Below are 23,882 nucleotides of genomic sequence, written 5' to 3'. Positions count from 1 at the left end.
TTCTTTGATGACGATACTCCTAACACTGCTTGGTTCTTGAATGCATTAAATGAAAAAAGCTCGAGAAACAGTAAATTAAGTTTGGATATCCAAATCTGAAGATTCTCTTCTTGACAACTAAAATTCGGCAAAAACGCCACTGATAAATTTTATTCAAATTTTATACATGAGTAGAATGAGAACTGCACTAAATTGAATTAAATTGTACCTTTCTGATAGAGTAATTGGTTAATTTGATTATCCTCTACAAATTGTTTGGAAAAAAACTTTTTTGTGGTAGTTATATGATACAACTACCATTCAAACTACATTCATTGCGTTTCACGTTCTTATCTCTATAGTGGGAAAATCTATTGTTAATATTACCATATTAGGTCAGCTGACTATTAAATGCAAAAAAATATCAATAGATCTCCAATGTCGGTGATAAAGCGATAGCTTGAATTACTGTACATAGAACCTATATCTAATTTGAATAAAAGCAATAAAACATACTAATCTACTAATTACAAGAAGATTAAAATTATAACAAATATCAAATAAATAAAATCATAATCCCCTTGTATTATTTTCCGCTGCCAACAGTAATTAGAAGCAACTTCTCATTAGTCTTAGTTTTATGGTGCATATACATTCAAATTGACTGTAAGTCGTATAATTATAACATTATATATTATATAAAGTTCTAAAAATAACACATATTTGTGTTTTACATTGTAAACAAATTATATGGTGGCATTTTATTATTGATTTTTTAACTGACGTAATTTCTTTAGTATTTCCATCGATTTGTAGAGATTTTCAGACTGCTATGAAGACATTAAAACCATTTAAACGTATTTTCTGACTCTTTTAATTAAGTAGTGCTAATTGTTTTATATAGATAGAGTACAGGTTGATTTATCATTAAAAAATGCCAATAATTGCTTGGCCATGACGATCTTTTCTAATTTCACAAGTGTGTGTGTGTGTATGTGCGTGAACATCTAAGAGCTTTCTCACAGTTCCATAGCGAGATATATCTTTATTTGGGCAATTTAAAACTACGGCATTTTCAATAGAAATGTACTGATAGGGTATTGAATATTTGCTATTGAACTCTATAAAGTATTAGCGCATTCGCAGCCAAGGTATTGTGAACATATATACATATATTCACTTTGTTCCGCATAATTTATTATCCCTTTTGTTTCTAATCTTTAAATTTTATAATACGGTTGGATATATTTTTTAATCTCAAGGAATGTGTTGGAACTGTTCCAAACCGTATAAATAATTACCAACCCTTCAACAATGACTGGTTTATTTCTTATGGGAAACTTTAGTTTGGTAGAGATTCAAATAAATTATTTAAACATATTTGAAACAATCACTTGTTCTTAACAGATTGGCCGTTATATTCTAAACTTAGCCCTTTAAGAAAAACGGCGATTAAATTTTATTAACCTTAAAATTATATCGAAAAAACTTTCCACAAAGACTTAAACTTAAATCTTTCAGTATTCATCGAGAATGCCAAAACCCCAGTATTCAGCTCTATCCACATTAGTTGTTTTGACTAATTTCCAAAGGCAATACAACCAATACAAATATACCAAAACGATAAAGGTTAAATTCAGTGTATTTTTTATAAGGGATAATTAAATTTTACTAGGAATTGAAAACATAAAACATACTAATCCATTAAAGTCGAAAAAACAGTGAGCATCACTTTGACAGTGAATCGAGACTAACGTGCTTTCTTGGGCTGTGGAGATCCTTTGTCAATCCATTGTGATGACTGAACTTGTCTCAATGTCGTAGCCGTAAACCCAACTTTCGTCTCCCGTTATGATCCTCTGAATGAATGTTTCATTGTCATTAGATTGTTCAAGGAGTTACCAACAAACGTCCATACAATTTGTTTGTGTTGTTCGCTTATCGAATGAGGAACAAATTTTGCTGCAATTTGATGCATGTTCAATTCTTCAGTCAAGATTTCATGGCATGACCCAATTGAGATACTAACCTCTTCCATAATTTTTCTGACAGTCAATCGGCGATTTGCACGCATCAGATCCTTGACTTTCTGAATATGGGAGTCATCAATTAGAAGTCGAAGGCCTTCCTGGTCGAAGATCATCTTCAATTAACTGACGATCACGTTTAAATCGTAAAAAGCATTCGTAACATTGCGTATGATTCAGAGCATCATCCCTGTAAATTTGTTTCAAAAGTTGAAACGTTTCCCTGAAAGTTCTCCAGTTTCATGCAAAATTTTGCATTGCATCGTTGTTCCCGAAAATCGCACATTTCAAAAATGGTCACTACTACTAACGGTATCACGAAAAATAAATGAGATATCAACAATCCAAGTACATGGTTACAGAGGAGGTTATACGAAACGCAATGCTATTAATATCACATAAATATCTCCATTAGCACGTCATTAAAAAAATTCGGTTATTTTCTTGGCAGACCTCGTATTAATATTTTAAAATGTTCCAACAGACCGATTGAAATAACTCATTTAGAGGGGAGAAAAAGAAAATTGTTACATGGACTTTTATAAGTGGAATGGTAAAGGGGCTTATAATAAACGAAAAAAAATAAATGCGTCAGCAGGATTGATTTGGGGGGTTGAAAAATTGTGAAAAATTATATCATTGGGATTTCTGGTGAAAGTTGACGTCAAATAAAAAAGTATCCAATACAAAAGTTATAGATCATGCAAAAATCTACAACTTTTGTACAGGTTACTTTTTAAGATTACTCAAAATTTCCGAGAAAAATGCGAAAAACCGTTTTTTTTTCTTATAGGTATTTCGCTTTTTATTTCTCATTTGCGCAAAAATAATTCAATTTTGACGAAACTTGGTGAAAGTATGCCTTTCTGAATCTTAAATAACCACAAATTTTTTTAGATAAAAAAATAAAGAAGATTCCGAATTATTCATTTCTTCCGTTCTGAAACACTTTTTTTTCAAAGAAAAATTCTACTTAGAAATCATCGTACAGAGTTCTGCCGGTGATCATTTTTTCGTTTTGACATACTTTTTGGTGAAATAAAAAAAATCTGTAATCACAGTTCAATAACATGTTCAAAAATACAAAATAAAACAAAAAATGACTTGCAACAATGAATTTTTCAGTAATTATTGTTGATAATTTGATAAAATTTAAAAAAAAATCAAAAACTGATTACAGCATTCAATTGTACGGAAAAAATATAAAAACTGTCTCATTGTTTGACCCAAAACTTTATTTTTGTACAATATTACTATAAACATAAGTCGAATAGTGAATAAATAAAATAAATAATAACTTTTTTCCGTAGGATCGATTAGTGTACTTATTTTTTTTTAATTTTCACGAATGCATAGATATTGTACAGTGTGTCCAAGATAAGGATGGGATAGCATTAGGATCTAGGAAACGTAAGAGATACGGGGTGGTTCAGATTAGAAAAAAGTTGTGTTTTTTAATACCTAACTATATGCAGTTTAGAAAGCTTTAAAATTCCCGGTAGTTCCAGAGATAGGTATCCAGAAAAACCCGAACTTTTCCAAAATTGTTAAATTTTTTTCTGGCTTTATTTGAAAACGAATTTTAAAATAAATTGCATATTTACAATGCTACTTTTTTCACTCTATACAATGGCGTCAACATTTTTGCAATCCGATGTTTCGTCTTCGAGGGGCCATCATCAGGGTAATTTTTTTAACCCTTGTGTTGCCACCCGGGTACCCGGTATTTGATGAAATCGTATCTGATTTACTCTATTCGTAGAAATATAATGTCAAACAGTTTTGTGTTTGAACCTACTATTATAGTTAAATTATTTTTTTGGGTTTTTAAGAATTTCATTTAAATTCTTGTTGTGAATCATCAGAAACTTATTACATAGTTTTCATAATATTTCAGACGGCAGATACTAGACAGTTACATAAAATTAATCTTGGCCAATTTAAAGAATAAAGATGTAATAAATGTCGGTGTTTGGAGGCGATATGTAAACAAAAATGGTCCATCCCACCAAAATTGTCTCAAACATCTGGAGAGAGAGTTCGGCTTAGGCAGCGACCGTTATTTAGTCTGAGCTATAAATAAAACTATCAATTAATTTAATGATGTTCAAAAGTCACAGAAACTTTTAAAAATGAGGTTATTTCACCAGAACGTTCAACTTATTTCAGTGCCTATCCACAAATACTCGAAGGGAATTTCAGCCGCCCGCCGTTCGGATATGTCGAGTTAGATCACAGCTAGTATAAAATTCGTACTTTACTCAAGAATAACTGCGTGTATTAAGCAACAGATATTCTGTAGAAATAAGTTCAAACATTGTTAATAACCAGTTGTATTGGAACTACCTGTGTAATGAGTTTTAAATGAAAAGAAGATAAATAAGTACGGTGAGTGTTATTTCTTTCAAATTGTTGTAAATAAGGGAAGTGTTTAAAATGTATTATTTTATCAAAATGACAAGGTATTTAAAAATACTAAAAATATATTTATCACCAAATATTTAGTAGTCAATCTTTTTGCCAAATATAAGATTAGATTAATAATGGAGCCTATTAAATGAGTACAGAAATTGATATATATTTTTTTCAATGTTTATTTGTGGCATTATTAAATATTTATTTTATTTAATATCGAAAAAAATTAAATTGTTTTAGTAATACAATAAATAACTCCTTTCATCAAAAGGTTCGCTGACCTTTTAGGTTATATCTTACGAAATCAATCAATTAAGAAATTCATATTGTAAACTTATTTTTGTCGAACTAGAAAAACTTGCTTCGATGAAGTAAATAATTGTTCGTGAATGTAACACATCAAAAGTTAACAGTTCGGAAACTTTTTTGATTTTTATTTTTCATAATCTGTCGTTTTTGTTTCATTTGTCTATTTTTCGTGAACATACACGATATACAGGGTGTCTGGTAAGCATATAGTATACTCTCGGGAGTGTAGGTATAGGGCAAGTCAAAATAACCCTAGTTTGTTATAAAAATTTGTTTCCTAAAGTGCCCCTTAACGGAGATACAGAGCCCCAAAGGGGTACCCAGCGATTTACCCTTTCGGTTCTAACTTTTGAACGGACTTGTATAATTTAATGAAATTTTAATATTTTATGTAGACCACAAAGGCTCATAAAGCCATACTACAGTAGATGTTTTACATTGTCAGAGAAGTCAGGAACGGACTTGCCACCACACTCGTTGAACCAAAATTTTGACAGGTGTCATTTTATAGAGCTGAAAACTGAATTTTTAAATATTTTGGTCATTCGTCTTTAAAAAAGGTATTCTACATTTGTTTCGATGAAATTAGGCGTTTTCGAAAAAATTCAGTTTTTATATATCACGACATTGAAATAATAATTCTGCAATGAAACACTAGTCTTTTTTATGTCGTTATTGACAACACTTGTAAAAATTGTCTGATTGATTGAGTACACAACACTAAATAATAGAGCATTATTCCCATAACGAATATGCTGATATGCATCTAATTTATGGACAAGCACTCGGCAATTGTGTTGAGGTAAGAAGAATTTATTCTGATACATTTTCAAATCAACGTTTACCGCACCGAACAATTTCTGAACGTGTTGATCGTAGCTTACGAGAAAGAGGTAAAAAATCAAGTGAAATAAAAAATGCTAAAAGTAGCTAATCTTTTCCAAATATATTTTCCAAATATATTTTAGGAAGTTTTTTGCCGCATCGTGGTAGAGAAGGACCTCCAAGAAGAGCAAGGAACCTTCACTTAGAGGAAAAAATTCTGGATGAAATTGCTGAAACTCCCTCCAATAGTGTAAGAAAGTTGTCGGTCCAAGTTCATGCGACAAAGTAGACCGTTCATTCATGAAACCCTTCCAGAACAACTGCTACATCCTTATCACATCCAAAAGGTACAAGAGATGTCTCTGGCTGATTATCCTGCAAGAGTCAATTACGCAAATGGGTTTTGCAACGATTTAGGTAAAATACAAATTTTATTAGTATTGGTTTGTTCACGGACAAAGCCATTTCAATCGAGACGGAGTAACGAATTGCCATAATTTGCATATCTGACATGAAGAAAATCCCCATACAATAATACAGACAGAGCACCAACAAAGACTCATGGTTAACATATGGACGGGGATTGTTGGGAATCATCATTGGATCGTTCTTTTTTGAAGACATTAAATGGTGCCATGTATTTGCAATTCTTTCAACAAAGCTTAAATGATGTATTAGAAAATGTGTCCTTGGAAATTAGAAATCAGATGTAGTTTATGCATGACGTGCATCGCCCCATTTTAGCAATTTAGTTCAGTCAGCACCTATCAAATACTTTTGGTTATCAATAGATAGGTCGACATGAGCCTATTTTATGGCCACCGAATTCGCCTGACATGACTCCATTGGATTTCTTTTTATGGGGAAATTTAAATAGGCTTGTGTATTCGATGCCAGCTTACACGAAGAAAAACCTGATGGAAAAAATGACACACCATTGCAACGAAATTCGAGACAATACGATAGACAACAATCTTCAATTGGCAGAGCTAGGGAATGCATAACATTAGAAGAAGCTCATGTTGAACCGATATAACAAATTATATAATAAATCATATTAAATAAAAATAGTTTCTTTTCGAAAATAGTTCGTTTTATTGATATCAATCAAGAGTGCCTTTTTTAGTTTAAGGTTCAAGCTATCTAAAAATATTGCTGTGCCTTTATCGTAAAGGGTGTTAAAAAAACTGACATTATTGTGCTATAGCTAGTCCGTCCCTGGCAAACCAAAAAAGCCAAATTGTTTTCATGTGTCCATTTTTAAGGAGTCTTATCTGTTGTCCATCGTAATAAAAATAATAATTAAATTACAAAAAATATTTTAAAAGTTATTAAAAAAAATCGATTTTCAGGGGCGTCTTTTAGGGGCCTGTATCTCCGTAGAGGGGCCTCTAGAACTTGTCATGTTATGTTAACGTCCCCTATAATCTGAGAAATTGCTCACTTCCACAACGTTATTTAGTGTTATGGATGATATTGTTAGTGCTTGCACGTTTTCAGAATATATTTGCTTAAGTAAAGGTGTACCTCAAGGTAGTATTTTAGGTCCCTTGCTTTTTTGCATGTATACTTCAGATTTGTCTAATCACCTGCTGCTATCAGTAGATATTCTAAAGCTCATGGATTTATTAAATTATTTATTTAATGAAAGTAAGTCAAAAATATTAGTGTTTGGTAGTCACCGTATTTTATTCTTTCAAGTCAATCTTTTAATATTGTATTAAATAATATAACGTTACAACCAGTAACTACTTGGTTTAGAATCGGATGTAAATCTCAGATTTAATTCTCATGTATCTAATTTGATAAATTAAAACTTTTTTATATTTTGTCTAGTTATGTTAAGTTACAAATGTGTGACTCAACAATTCTTTCTCGAGTAATATATTATGATATCGTGTACTGGCCTGCATTGTTAGAAAGAGATCAAATATTCTGTACAAATTGCTTGCCTTAGGTTTTGTTATAACATTAGAAAATATGAACATATATCTGCAGTTTTGTATTACTCTAAATGGTTTAATCTACATGAACGTTTTGAAATTCACTTAGCATGTCTTGTATACAGGGTGTCCGGTAAGTACCTCCTAATCTCTCGGGAGTGTATAGGGGTGGTCAAAATAAAACTAGTCCTTCCTATAATTTTTTTTCCTAATGTGCCCCCAAACGGAGTTATGGGGGGTCAAAGGGGTACCTAGAAATTAACGTTTAGGGTTATAACTTTGAAACCACCCTGTATATTTTAATAAAATTTTCGTACGTTGTATTACACATGGAGCTCTACGATTTGATGCTAAAATCAACTTTTTGCTATTATCAGGTGTCCAGAAACGGACTGGCCCTATCACAATTTTTCTNGCATCAAATCGTAGAGCTCCATGTGTAATACAACGTACGAAAATTTTATTAAAATATACAGGGTGGTTTCAAAGTTATAACCCTAAACGTTAATTTCTAGGTACCCCTTTGACCCCCCATAACTCCGTTAGGGGGCACATTAGGAAAAAAAATTATAGGAAGGACTAGTTTTATTTTGACCTCCCCTATACACTCCCGAGAGATTAGGAGGTACTTACCGGACACCCTGTATAAAGGTTTAGCTATTAAACAGCCGCAATACTTATAAACAAACAACAAAATTATAAAAAATTCTGACATACATTACTATATCACTAGTCATCATGATCCTTTAAATGTACCCAAGCACAGACTGACTTCATTCAATCGCAGCTTTACCTACAACTCTGCAAATATATTTATATTAGGGTGGATATACTGAGCAACTCTGTTGGATATCGCCACTCATTTTGATATATTTGTTAAACTCTTTTTTTATATGCAATAATAGTATAGTTTTTGAAAATCTTTGGCCAGTGTGGTTTCGAATATACCGACATGCATCATCTACACGATAAGGCACCTGTTTACGTTTTACAAATATAGGTATCTTGTCAAATATACAAGCAGGTTCTCATTTTCGACCTACAGTTTGTTTACATTTGACAAATATGGACGCGACTTTTATAACATAAATCACTTTTTAGGAAATGTGAAGTGCATTTCATATAGTCCACAAAATAATCCTGAACTTTCCTGTCAAGTAGATACTCCTTTTTATAGGAGAAATTCAATTCCACAATCGATGTTTGACCTAGAGCGATTCGACATAAAAGCGGCAATATTTAGAATTACGGCACCTGAACGGACATGTCTTCTTCCGCTGTCACTGGGGCATCGTTATTATTATCATTTAGATTTTGGTACGAGTTTAACTATCGGTGTAACCTTACTTCAGAAAGGATAAAATATAGGTTGTGGTGGCTTTAGTAGCTTAAAGTGACAGCTGTATGGGTTTAACGATGTACCGTTCCGTGCGTATTTTTTCACCGCCTAGTCCTTAAAGTGCGGATTGTGGTCTCGACCCGGCCTGACCATATGCACCGACATGGAGAGGACAAATACGTATTCATGAGACAATAATGTTTATATTGAGGTCACGTGGTGATACGGGCCGAGTTTGAAGTACCTACTATAGATTTGCAAAAGCAAGTTTGTAGTTTTAGGTAATGCACTGCAAAAACTGGCACATGTATGCCAAGTAGTCCAGCGACGTTCCTGGGGGGCCGCCGCCCTTCCAAAAGGATTTTATACGCCGCCCTTTTTTCTCATTCAAAAATATATAAAGACAGGATTACACGAAAATTTCAACCAAATCTGTGGTTAAACTAAACCAAATAAAAACATTTTCAGTACAAATAATATGCAGCATGCAGCATAGGGTTGTCCACTATAAAAATAAACCATAGATATACAAATAGTTGTTGAGTTAAAGATTTTATATAAAAGAATCTACCTGTATAGTCAAATTTTAAATATATGACAAATTAGTGGTAGAAATCATTTATGAATTTTTGCGTTACTTAAAAACTAATCTGACGTCATAAGTGGCAATTGAACAAGAAGCTAGTAGCGATCCTATTGCATAATTTTGAAGAAGAAGAAAATATGTTAAAATTGTCCATCAAACCCTACTGCCCTGGGGCTTGATTTTTGAAAACAGGAGAACTGATTCTCCAGAGAAAAAATTCACCGGACAAATTTCTCTTAAAAACATAAATACTTATTTTTGAACGTTGAAGGAATCCAATTCTCTAGAGAATTTAATTTATGCCGTATGTCGAGGATATATTTGCAACTGACCAATCAGCGGCCAGAGTTTTCTTCAATATTTCAGTGCCATTATTGGCGACCCTGATGTTTAGTCACTTGATTTGATTTTGAAGTTTGTTTTGTAAATGTCATTATATTCGTCAGGGAGACTAGACATCTCCATGATATTCGTAGTAATTTAATATAACTTCAATTTGAATAGAAGTATATTTGAAAACACAAAAAATTTAATATTATTATAATTATGATGAAGCGTTCGTTCACGTCGAAAGCGCAAAAAAGAAATTAATATGCTTAGAAACAACGAAGAACTTTTTAAAATGAAAGTTTTCTTCTACTTTCACTCACAAAAAGGCCCAAAAACAGTGGTCAGATATTGCTGAAACTTTAAATGGTTTAATTAATGTTGTCGCGGATGGTTTACAATTTCTGCAGGTTGAAAATTATTTATTATATTTAGAATTAATAATAAATTATTTGGATTCATTACAAATTTCAAATGATTACGCACCTTCGAACAGCGAATGAATGAAGTGACAATTCGCGCATGAGCATGAGATGACATTTGGATTCAAACTCTTCGGAGAAAACGCCAATTCCCCCGACAAAACCCTGTGGAATTATTTCTCTTGATATCTAGAGAAAATATTCCACAAGAAAATTTCAAAAATCACATTATTTGTGTGTCAAGAGAAAATGACGTAATTTTCTCTAATGAACTATCTCTCCTGTTTTCAAAAATCAAGGCCCTGTTTCCTGTTTTTTAAACAAAAGTGACACTAGTGACAGCAGTCTATCAATTAAGAGTATTTGTGGTAGTTATTATTAATTTCCTGATTGTAATGGATTCAACAAAATTTAAGTGGTGTTTTGTTCCACATTCCACATAGCCAAATGCATTATCTCCATAAGACTCCCGAACTGCACTATAAATGTTCATAAATAAATAGGTATTTTATATAAATAAACACAATAAAATCATTCATTAAATATGTTGATCCTTACCTGACTGCTTTTATACCTCTCATTTCGCTAATATTAAAACGCTCGTCTCTTTTTAAAAATTCAATTCATGATCATAAAAATATCAATTTTCGGTAAAATTTGCGAAGTAGCTTTCACATATCCCGATTGACACATTCTGCTTTAATTATAAGGGAAGCTATTAAATGATTATCACTAAATAATCATTTTACTTAATAAAGAAATTTGAAGATTAAGGAAAATAACTCATAGACTTGAAAATATTTTATACGACAGTGTCACTGACAGACTGACACTACTGGCAGTGTTGACAAAGCGTCTTCTTCCAATTTCTTTTCCTTTACGCAATCATTTACACATAATTTCACTACAATGTGCCCTTTATGACGTCACAGCCGTCTTGAAATGTTATAAAAAAATGAGTTTTAAATAATTATTTTAAAACTGTTCTGACGCATTTCTCAAACTCTAATTGTGTATCCAAACTAGTTAGTACGTGTAGAATTATATTATCTACTTTTTGAAATTTGGTCAACAACCCTATTGGAACAATCGATACTAACGTTAAGGCAGAATTTCTTTTAAACTGTATAAAAATCTAGACAAGTAAAAAAAGACCATTACATTGATTTTTTTACATAAGAATCGATGGATTTATTTGCGTAATTACTAGTAATTAGTACAAGAGCATATATCTAATAATATGTCTACCGGTTAGGAGAGGAAAAACTTTATTTTGATTGTTTTTTTTTTTTGAGGAAAATAATTGCTCATAAGGATTTTAGTAAAATACAAAAATAGTTGAAGAGCAATCTGTTGTCCTCATAAACAGAAATTCATGGGATTTGAACCGAAAAGACAACGTGTTGAAAATAAATTTTGACAGAAATATATTCCCTTTCCATTCGTAACTGATTACATTACATATTTGATAATAAACATAGGTAGTCCTAATTCGAATATCGTGAAAAATTACATCATTCACAGCCGGTGAAACAGAATGTGTTTTAATATAATCTTGATCTTATTACAAACTTTTATTTAACTTTTATATTTGTTTGTTTGTATGTATGTTTAGTTCAAATCTTGCAATCCAAATTTGAACCATTTCCTCTAAACTTACGACTCTGAAATTTTGTATGCTTGTTCATTTCTGATAACAACACACTAAAATGCTGCAGCCACGATTGTCCCTCATGAGAGCACTCCTCAACGATTAGTAGCAGAAACGTTAGTTGAAATGGATAAATTGAGAAATATTTCTAACTAAAAAGGTGTAAATAAATGAAAAGTAAAAACAATATTTTAAAAACAAACAAGCTTTTATTAAAATGCACTAAAAAGAAAAAAGTAAAACAATGTATTCATAAAACCCATAATGTTGTAAGTAAACCCAATACCCACAAGAGTTGAATATGGCTGCTCCATAGAAAATCAGCAAAAGAATGATAACACGTACTATCTATAATAATCAGTATATTTATGTTCTTATACGATTTAAAAACCTGTTCTTTTCTTGAATATATCTTGTAGCATTAATTTATGTTAAGGGAAAGTATATAAGAACGATAACATTCCAACAAATCTAAAAGGGCCTTTCCAGAACTTAACACAGTCATCCTAAGTTACAACAACTTCGGATATCTTGAAATCATCAGCAAACAAATTATAATTTGAGTATTTATGTAAAGTAGAAGAGAATGTTAATTATAAATAAACAAAAAAGGAACGGTGCTAAATAGGAATCTTAGGGTACTGAGAAAAATAATTATTCCTGAGAATAAATTATTCACCCCAACATGTTGGCTCTTGTTAATACCACAAGAATTTAACCAGCTTAGCAATTCAAGCTATAATCCCGAGTTTGTCTGGTAGAAATTGTGGCTGATAAATTTCTTGACGTTTCGAGAGCCATATCGCAATCTTCTGAAACTCAATATCATTTGAAAAAAGAGCGACGGCTCTCGGAACGTTAAGAAACCTTAACCAACAACCTGCTCGGAACTTGTTTAGCCATTGACAATTGCCATGGAATGGAAGCCTACAGACCAAACAGTGGAAATTTTTTATGACTATCCATTTTAATTTAAATGCACCTCGAATATTCAGCATAGGAAATTGTATTGGTATTTGGTTAATTGTTAAAAACCACTTATTTTGTTTAGCTATCATGAATCCGCGTTACTTATAATGTTATTTTGATGTTTTTAAATTCTGCGTCAATTATTGTTGTTATGAACGCTATAATCATAAACATATCCACACATGGTGCTTTGTTGTATCCATCTTCCACAAACTCAACGTAAAACATTCTTCTGGCAACTAGAAAAAGTCACACTCTACGTAAATTTAGCTAGCACATTGAACAAATATATAACTACAATATGTTTATTAAGTTTAATAACATCTCAATTTTAGAATTGTATAATTCGATGTTTTTCGTTTTCTTTTAATTTTGCAAATTTAATTTTGTTTAAAAAGCTAAATTACGTTGATAAAAGGTAATTAGAAAACACCTCATTGCTTTGAAGTGACAGAAAAGGTCGATGTTTATCAAAATTTTGATTTTAGTTTGTGTAGTGTAAAAAATTTTGTTACATTTGCATATTTTTCAACGATGCATAAAACAATAAATTACTAGTAAATTGAAACTGGCGAAAGTTTTAGCATACTTACATGTAATTTTCACCTTGTTTAATGTATTTATTAAGCTATATGACTCCACAACTAAGAAATTGATGTTTTCTTTTAATTTTGTAAATTTTGTTGTGTTAAATATCGTAAATCACACGAAAACCTTTAATATGTGAATCATATGATTTATATCTGACTGCTTTGCAATTTTGAATATAAATCAATTTTTCATCAAAATTTTTATTATAAATATGTCTAATCAAAAATTTAGTTGTCAGAAACAGAAGACCCGCACATTTCTTTATTGAAATATTTTTACATACGCTTTTAAGTAAGTATTAGGAATTCTATTACATAATTCCACTACGTCTAAATTCTTGAAAAATGTTTGTCTTCAAAAATAAAATCATGATAAAATTTTATTTTTTCAATTTATTCTGATTCTGAATTTCTGATTCAGCTTTGTTCTTGCCGCGAGTTTGTGTTTGTTGTCCTAGTAACTCTTGTATATATTATTTCCATTGCCTATTTCATTTGTTTATTATTTCTTCTTTTTTTCTAAAAGATTCCCAAATGATTTCCGGTTGCTTGAACGGTCATGTTCCATTTTACTTTCGAAACTAATCCATGATTTTTCATTTCCTGCTGTTATTAAATCATTAACTTTTTTATTTGGTTTTTGTATTATTGTTACCTTTTCCTTGATCTGGTTAATCCACCATCTAGCTTATTTTTTTCTATTATCTATGTTAAAAACTCCACATATCTCTTTAACAGCATTTACGATTGCATCTTCAGAAATATTCTAGCCCTATTGTCTATTAACCGTTTTTTTTTTACATCATTCATACTTTCGTGTAGGTTTTTATATTCTTTTTGTTAATATTTTCTGGTTATATTTAGGTTTCTACATTAGTGCGTACTTATTATTGATACATGGTATTATTTTTTTGGTTTGTTATTTTTTCAGTTTCTGGGTTGCATTGCCTTATCCTTAAGTCAATAATAGTCGCTATAAATTTCAGCACTTTTACGTCTAGTATAGGTATTCTGTCTTTTTTCTGTAGTAATATACAGATTATTGACTTTTCTCCTCTACTTGGTTGTACCCTTCATAGAACATATTGATAATTATTTCCGATTTTCCACATTATTGTTTACTATTATCTATACTTATCTCTACTATTCTACTGAAATATCTTCTTTATTTTTTTAATCTGGTTGGAGGAATCGTTCTTCCATGTTATAATTTAATCTGTTATTTTTTTCATACATCCTATTCTATTCGTTGAACACATTTTCCTTTTCCTTTCATCTCCGTTTCACTTATTACTAATATAATACAAACGACCTATACAGGATGATTTCAGTTTAAATACAGAATAGATTACTTAGTTGCCAAAAAATAAGTAAAGTTTGCTCTATAAACTTTTCTCCTGGGGAACGTGGTATTTGAGATACTGGGTGTTCAAGCTTCAAGAAAAAAATTATATTTTCATATCTTCATATTACGCTGAACGATTTGAATGAAATTTATTACAATGTATTCACGTAATTAAACCTTTTACTGAATGTAACATTAACCTTGTGGCATTAACCAGTGACGTGCTACTAAAGGTGCCGCTCTGTTCTTCCAAAAAAAAAAAAATACGCCACTGGCGGTTTTTTGTAGAAATAATATTAAATGCAGGTACTGTTACGTTAAATGAATGAAAATTGTTTCGCAAATGTAATCCACATATTTGTTTAAAATCCATCTGCAAAAATTGGTTCATTTGTCTGCATCGTCAGTTAGTAAGCTTTATGATGATCTTGTTTTAGTATTATAACTTCGTTTATTTATTCCTGAAGCAGCAATCCTTCTTGAGCTTATGAAACGAGACGAATTGTGGCAAAGAATAGGGGAAAATCTGCTCAGGGAAAATCATGACATGATGAGTTCCTCTATAAATAGATTAGAAGATGTCAAAAGTTTATCGATGCGGTAGGACTTCGTTTTGGACTATTGTTGTAGGACTCGTTACTTAATTACTTACTCAACCTATTTGCTATGTTATTTTATTATTTTGTTTCGCTATTTTTTTCAAAAATAAAATTACTTCTATAAAAAACCGCCAGTGGCGTATTTTTTCCTTGGGAAACGTTGGCAGACGCTTTAGTAGCACACAGGTTAAAACCAGGATGTTTTTTTCTGTATCTCGAATACCGAGTCCCGCAGGAAAAGAGTTTATATAGCAAACTCTACTTATTTTTTTGATAACTAATCCATTCCTGCAGTTCTGTATTCAAAGTGAAATCATCCTGTGTAACTTCTGCTATTTGGGCATGTATCTAATAAATTTGAGTTGACAGCAATGCACACAGACTTATAGTTCATAAAAAATTGAAAATGTTCTTAGATTTTTACGATATATTGCCTTTAAAATATTTTTAAACGAGCAGGAAGTTTCCTGCGAACAATTTCAGCGACTTTTTGACAGTTCGCACCGCCGTCCGCCCCCACCGCCGAGCCGGCCATGTGAAGTGGGTACGAATTCGCTCGAGACCTATCTGGTCCTGGTGAGGTGCTGTGAGGTCTCGCGGATTCTGTCCTTCTTGGGCGTACGGTACCCGGCTCCTCGACATGCTCTAACATTCCATCGCAAGTTTTAATATGGTCGCGGATTCGCCGTGATCTGAATTAAACACGCACCTTATTATTGTTTTCATCTTGCAAAGGTCAATCAGCGGCCACGGTAAAAATATGCTGATGGCTGCGACGGCCGCATCTAGACAGCCGTGAAGGGTGACAGCCACCGGCCGCGGCCAATGTCAGCGCTGCTTCTGGGGCTTCGCCAAATTCGGATCCGATCCTTCCAAGGATCTGTACTAGAGAGGTATGCGTTCCAGCCGATTCTCTTATCCTTAGAGATTGTGGTTTAACTTGGATTTCGAGCGACTTCGTAACTGCGTGTTAAATAATATTTTTTCAGAAGCTATTTGACAATATTATTAAAATTACACAGGCCGACAAAATTTAAAAAAAAAATTCCAGAAATCAGACACTACGCTTCCGAAGGCATTTGGCGCGCTGAATCCGAATCTGGCCTCAGAATTGATCCATCACCCTAGGTTTCCGAGATATTCTAACCTAAAAGTGTAAAAAACACGTACTTTTGCTATATTCAAGATTATGTAATTTTTTTTCTCAAAACTTAAAACATCATTGGAAACGACTATCTTTCCCCTTCAAAATGCATTTTTTTATTTGGAAAAAGCTCTATTTTTCGCGGAGATATCGTCAATTTAAGATGANAAAATGTATAAAATGTATAAAATAAATAGTATTACCTACCTACTGATTTTATTTTGTGCTGAGATTGAACATCGCGTTATCCGCTATAAATTTTCAAAATTAGTAATTTTTTATATTCACGCTTGAAGAAAAAATAGTATATGTCATTCGGAGTGGAGGGCTCATTATGTGTTTTGCCCAATTTGCTCAGCCTCGGCGAGCAAACTTTTGGGCTCAACACATAATGATCGCCTTCTACTCCTAGTAACATAATATACTATTTTTATTCTAAGAGAAAAAGGTAACTAAAGTGCCTTTGTGGCACATGGAAAACAGAATTAAAATGTCGGCATTTTAGGACAATTTTAGAAAAATATATATTATGATTGAATAACGTAGAAGACGACAAAAAAATTACTATTAATTCACAATGAAAGTATAATTAATTTTTTAAATCAAATAAAGAAAAGTGTTTGTATTCAGGGAGCAATGTATTATACATCATAGGAACGGTATAAGAGAAACTCCTGGTGTACAAAGTGTCCCACTTAACTTTCCCACTCCACTTATCTCGGTTAGTTTCAGCAGATATAAAAATTTTGTTGAAATAAAAGTTGTAGTGTTTTTTTATCAATTTTATCTTTGCCCTAACAACAAAAATACAATTCAAATTTGAATGTAGATGTGATAGATACAACTTATTGTGTTGTAAATTACCTGGTAAATTATTACATTTTTAGGTGTAAAAATTTATTCTGAATAAAAGTATATACCTAACGTATGTGGCACCTAGTTTTGACAGTTTTATTGTAAAATATCGGGAAACGAAAACAGAAAACATAATACATATTACAATAGTTCGTACAAATAACAAAATTATAGAAAGAGTAATGAATATTAACAGAACAAAAAAATATAATTTATTTTAATAATTGTTCTATGTGAGTCCCATTCCTCTGAATAATTCATATCATTTTTCTTATTGGTGCGATCACATTTTCTAATACGTCAGGATTATTATTGATATTCACAATTTCGGACCTTATTCTTTCAATTAATTGATTTACATCTTATACTCTATTAGTATATACTTTATTTTTAAATAACCCCTCAAGAAAAAATGCAATGGACTTAGATATCCACTCCGCGAAATTGTTAATTAAAAAGTTGGTAACCTCTCCAGTATTATAACATAGATCTACCTCTTGTTGCCAGATTTTTATCCTTAGCTGATTTAATGGAATTTCTGACATAACGTTGTCTATTTTATTTTGTAGAAACTCTAAGTATCTTCTGCCTTCTGTCATGAAAAATATCCGTGTGTTGAGGATTCCACACCAGACATTTACCGTCCTTCTNTAAAAGTTGTAGGTTTTTTTTATCAATTTTATCTTTGCCCTAACAACAAAAATACAATTCAAATTTAAATGTAGATGTGATAGATACAACTTATTCTGTTGTAAATTACCTGGTAAATTATTACATTTTTAGGTGTAAAAAATTTATTCTGAATAAAAGTATATACCTAACATATGTGGCACCTAGTTTTGACAGTTTTATTGTAAAATATCGGGAAACGAAAACAGAAAACATAATACATATTACAATAGTTCGTACAAATAACAAAATTATAGAAAGAGTAATGAATATTAACAGAACAAAAAAATATAATTTATTTTAATAATTGTTCTATGTGAGTCCCATTCCTCTGAATAATTCATATCATTTTTCTTATTGGTGCGATCACATTTTCTAATACGTCAGGATTATTATTGATATTCACAATTTCGGACCTTATTCTTTCAATTAATTGATTCACATCTTATACTCTATTAGTTTATACTTTATTTTTAAATAACCCCTCAAGAAAAAATGCAATGGACTTAGATATCCACTCCGCGAAATTGTTAATTAAAAAGTTGGTAACCTCTCCAGTATTATAACATAGATCTACCTCTTGTTGCCAGATTTTTATCCTTAGCTGATTTAATGGAATTTCTGACATAACGTTGTCTATTTTATTTTGTAGAAACTCTAAGTATCTTCTGCCTTCTGTCATGAAAAATATCCGTGTGTTGAGGATTCCACACCAGACATTTACCGTCCTTCTTCCCTGAAAGTGAATTTCGTTCACAAAATGTTTTTCCTATTAAATATGCAGGCTGTTGAAAATGTTGTGTTATCGGTCTAAATAATATTTTTGAAAATACGTGGATTATTATTATATTTATCCATCATTTCCTGACAAAATGTTACCCTTTGATTGTTATCGTCTAATGTTAATTTTTGGACGGGCATTAGTTTAAATAGTTTTAATTATCCTTTTTAAGAACTCTTTGTATGCATGATTTAGAAATATCAAAATCTCCAGCGGCAACCCTTATGGAGAACCTACAATTTTCTTGGAAATATAAAAGAATATTTAACTCCATTACTTGATTATTATTAATATTTCTAGTCCCCTTTTTGTCTTCCAATGTACTAAAATGTCTGAACTTACGTGTCATATTCAAGAACGTTTTTCTTGACAGGGTGTACCCGTCAGGATACTTGTTTTGGTAATTTCTGACAGCGGCGGCATTATTGTTGTTATTGAAATATATTTCGGCAATATTACTACGTTCTTCTTTGGTATAATGCATATTTCTCACTTTAATTTACCGAAAATTAATTCACAACTNTTTCTTGACAGGGTGTACCCGTCAGGATACTTGTTTTGGTAATTTCTGACAGCGGCGGCATTATTGTTGTTATTGAAATATATTTCGGCAATATTACTACGTTCTTCTTTGGTATAATGCATATTTCTCACTTTAATTTACCGAAAATTAATTCACAACTACTGTTTATTGTTATTTTAATTGTCATAAACTTCAAAATAATTATTGCAAACAAAATATCATGGCAATTTTGAACATGCAATATGCGGGGTTCATTTATGCGAATAAATGCAAATACATCAAAAACTGTAAAAAATAAGGCCACTTATGTTATACAGGATGTTAAAAGTTTGACTGCCTTAATTTTAACAGACGATAGAATACATTAAAATAAACAAAAAACCTTATATGACATGGGTCCTAAACTCAACCATTTCCGAGAAAAAAAATTGTGATGGACATTTTAGCATAGGTTGTAGTTTGTTTTGTACTTGCGCGTTTAGAAATTACTGAGTCTTGCTCTTTGGGAAATACCTAAATTATTTTTAATACGTAAAATTATTTGGATGACTTTGGGTACCTTAATTACATATTTATCAAATTCATAATTTGAATAAAAATCAAGTTCCTGTTTTAAGATATTCATATTACTAAAATTCGAGCTAAAATTTAAGCACAACACTATCTTCGTACTACAAAATCGATACATTTTATTTTATTTATTTAAAAACTGTAAAATAATTGTTTTGAAATGTTTCACAATAATAGTTGTTTACATTTTTTCCATAGGACAACTCTGCCGCGTGCACACATGGTATGTACCAGCTCTGTAGTGTTAGGTTAAGCGCTGTTGTCACGTTGTGATGAAACTCTCCAATATTAATACTCGCTGTATTTTGAAAACTTACCTTGTAATATACAACTTTTTTGTTCATTTATATTCATGCTGAAGTAATGGCAAACTTCTTACTCTTAATAAAAAAATAAAATTTTACATCTAAAAATGTAATTAAAAAAATAATAAGTTGTTACATCGATATTTAAATTTTTAAATTGGTTTTTTTTTGTTGCTACAAACAGAAGTTTCATAAAAAACAATGTAAATTTGAATTGTATTTTTGTTGTTAGGGCAAAGATAAAATTGATAAAAAAACACTACAACTTTTATTTCAACAAATTTTTTTTATCTGCGAAACTAACCGAGACAAGTAGGGTGGGAAAGTTACGTGGAACACCCTCTTCAAAGCAGTGGTGTCTCGATTTATTTCCAATAAATGCGAAAATCTTAGACTTAGAAATAATGGGCTTCTAAACACTTGGTCATAAAAACAAATCTAAACCATGAGGACTTTAGCCAACCAAATAATGTTACCTAGTAATTTCTTAAATATTGTTCATTCAAAAATGTATTACGTACATTAAAAATTACTCAAAGAAAATAAAAAAAAAATACTAAAAGTTTGAAAATTAATAAGCATAAGTATCTATATAGAGTATTTACAAACTTGACAAGGATTTTATAATAGTAGGTAATATGCATTAATAATAAGCATTTTATTAATCAAAATTGTTCCTTATTGAGAACCTCTTGAACCTTCCCCGACTTACATACTGCATAAAAAGAGTACAGTTATGGTCTTCAGTGGCTTTTGTACAATTTTTGTGTTGAGAGCTAGATTCCGTTCTTTTCGGATTATTTGAAAAAGTTGCTTCTTTTTTCGCAGAGAAGCTACCTTTTACATCCTAGCTGGGTTTCTACATAGTTTCTAAATAAATTTTCTTTATCCCAGGTGTTCTAGGTATGCCAGATGCTTCTTTTTCAGGTTCAGATATTTTACAACCCCCATTACTTTTTTGATTTTCAAGTTGAATTTATTCCACACTGTATGTTTTACTGTCTACTAAAAAATCAAGGGATATTAATACTAGCTGTGAATTTTTACGTAGTCTACAAATATCATTAATATCTACTGTTTTTAACCAATTGAGATTTCTTAAAACAACTGTATTTGGGGAAAAACTTTAGAGGTGCTTTTTACCCCTTTAAAATGTTTATCGGCAGAAAAGAAAATATAGGTGTCTTGTATTTTTTTTGTCCTCTACAGCGAAGTTTCATTGAAATTCATGACTGACATTTCGATATATTCCTTGTTAGTAACATTATAAACTAAAGTTAGCAATTCTCAATCCAAGTATTTGTATTCCAGAAAGTAAAATGACAACGAACAGTCATATCAAACTCCAGATCTGATGAATTATTTTTATTGATGTTTAAAATTAATGTTATAACTGCCTTATATGATCAAAGATCTAGTTGTAATTTTAATTTAATCCTGATACTACTAGCCATCGCATTGCTGATTATTTTTTAATAATACAATAAATACATTTGTTTTATCCACCGATAAGTTGATCAACAAGAAACTAGTCTTATTTGAAAATTTCCATGTCTGAAATAAATTACTTTTAATGTCTCTTACTCTAGATCCATCCAAATTATATAATTTTTTTATAAAATTGGAAACAGCTCCCTTAGATACATATACCTGACGTGCAGACGTTTATTTGTTTTATCTGTCTAAACCAAAAATCGCATACGTTTAGAGGAGACGTTTAGTTCCAGTCTAAATCCAGCCGGTTACGTTTGTAGAATCGGGTTTGCTTAGGCGAAAGGCGATCTTATTTATACGATAAGTTGTTGAAATGATCAGCGTAAATGTATTTTGGCATTTGAGGTTTTTCAGCGAAGATGATGTTAACTCCGGTAAATGAAATAAACCGACGGACATTTAAATAAATAGTGAAGGAGCCAGTGCGAGAGTAATGTACTGGATCAACCTTCAAAACACATGTTTTTACGAATAGAAATAATTAGATATCTGCCAAGAGATGCAAATGCAATTATTTGTGTATTTAAATCGTGTGATGTCAGTGTTAAATGATCAAAGTCTGTGGTGATAGTTTCCTAAATTTTGGAAAATATACACTCATGTTTGCAGGCATTACTATAAATAAACTGAACTCATAATTCAATATTATAGACTCGCTTACATAGTTGTCTGGATTACTTAAGCTTGCGCTGAGTTGTTACAATTGTTACGAAAACAGACACTGATACGAAGCAGATCCAAGTCATTTAGAAAAGCCGCTTGCAAGTATATTAATTGTTGGAATAGTTTGAGTAGTAAACAAAACAAAAATATGTAAAGAAAAATGTTCTAAATTAATATAAAAATGCAAAATAAATAATAATAAAGTAAAAATGGTTTAATTTGCTCCGAGTTCGTTAATACTATTTTTCTGTATTCTAATGTTGATTTTGTTTTGTAAATAGTTTAGTTCAATACTGTGCTAGCAAGTGCGAATGTGTTAAAGAAAATCTTGTGTCTATCAACGGCAACTTTTGCTTCTCAAGAGTACTACGACATAATAATTACATATCACGGTGCTGTATAAAAAAATGTATGAGTATGAATTTTTTAATAGATGGGTACCAAACAGTGGAAACAGTTTTACAAACTGTAGAAAGACTTCATTACACGCGATCTGTACCATCAGTCTGTGAGACATAACAGTAAAATCCTTATAGTTATGGAATATACAGCGTGTCCTCGCGTAAGTGAAACCACTCTTATAAGAGACAAAGAGTGTTGAAAAATTGATGTCGAGGATTCAGCTTTGTTTGTGTGTGAAACAAGTTCTATCATGACTTCAAATTCGTAAAATCTAGTAAGCCTTGGAAATTTACAAAAATCTGATTTTTTTCACCAATAAAACGTATAAGATATGACAAAACAGTTTTCTCGAAACTTCTGGATTTTAGACAACTAACAAAAAGACTCCTTTCTAGTAAAATTATAAAAGCTTCATATAAGGCTATACCACTATAAAAAATATTCTTATGAGACAAACGCATAGTTGTATCTCATACAGAAAGCGCACTTTACTAGAAAAAAAATCTGAAAAACAAAAAGTCGAAGCATGCCTAAGACATTGAAATTTCTCATTACTCCTCAGTTTTTCATTCTACGAAACTTTTATTAATATGACTCGTGGCATCTCATAAATTTTATCCATAAACACAATAATGGCACTTTTTTGGTGGATAAAATCAAATTTTTCTAAATTTCCAAGGCTTGCTAAATTTCAAGGATTTGAAATCATAGCAGATTTTGTTTGACAACTATGCAGGGCTTAATTCCAGCTCATTTTTCACCGACAACTTTTGTCCTTTACAAGAGTATCTATTCGAAATCTTTAATAAGAAAAAAACTCCAAAGTCCTATCGAAGATCCAAGTTAACTAAAGTTCTTAAAAAATCTCTGAATATTTTTCAGAATGTGATGGTAAACTTATTGAGTTATTCACATAATATTCTGCCTCCCCTTATCTTCGCTTATGTATTTCGATAATAATGGTATGGGCCGGAATTGTGAAATTTTTTTGTGATTTCAAAATTGCGCTTAGAAAAACAATAGATTTCGGACATATTTATTAAACACATAATACATATTTGTACATTATTTATAACAATGGATAGTTCTATCTCTAAAAATAAGAAAGATGCGGCTAAAAGATTAACAATAAACTCTTCCCCTTCCCCTT

The sequence above is a fragment of the Anoplophora glabripennis genome, unplaced genomic scaffold (genome assembly GCF_000390285.2).
Source record: "Anoplophora glabripennis isolate ALB-LARVAE unplaced genomic scaffold, Agla_2.0 scaffold71, whole genome shotgun sequence".
NCBI classification, from domain to species: domain Eukaryota; kingdom Metazoa; phylum Arthropoda; class Insecta; order Coleoptera; family Cerambycidae; genus Anoplophora; species Anoplophora glabripennis.
Note: the sequence above shows the minus strand (reverse complement) of the source record.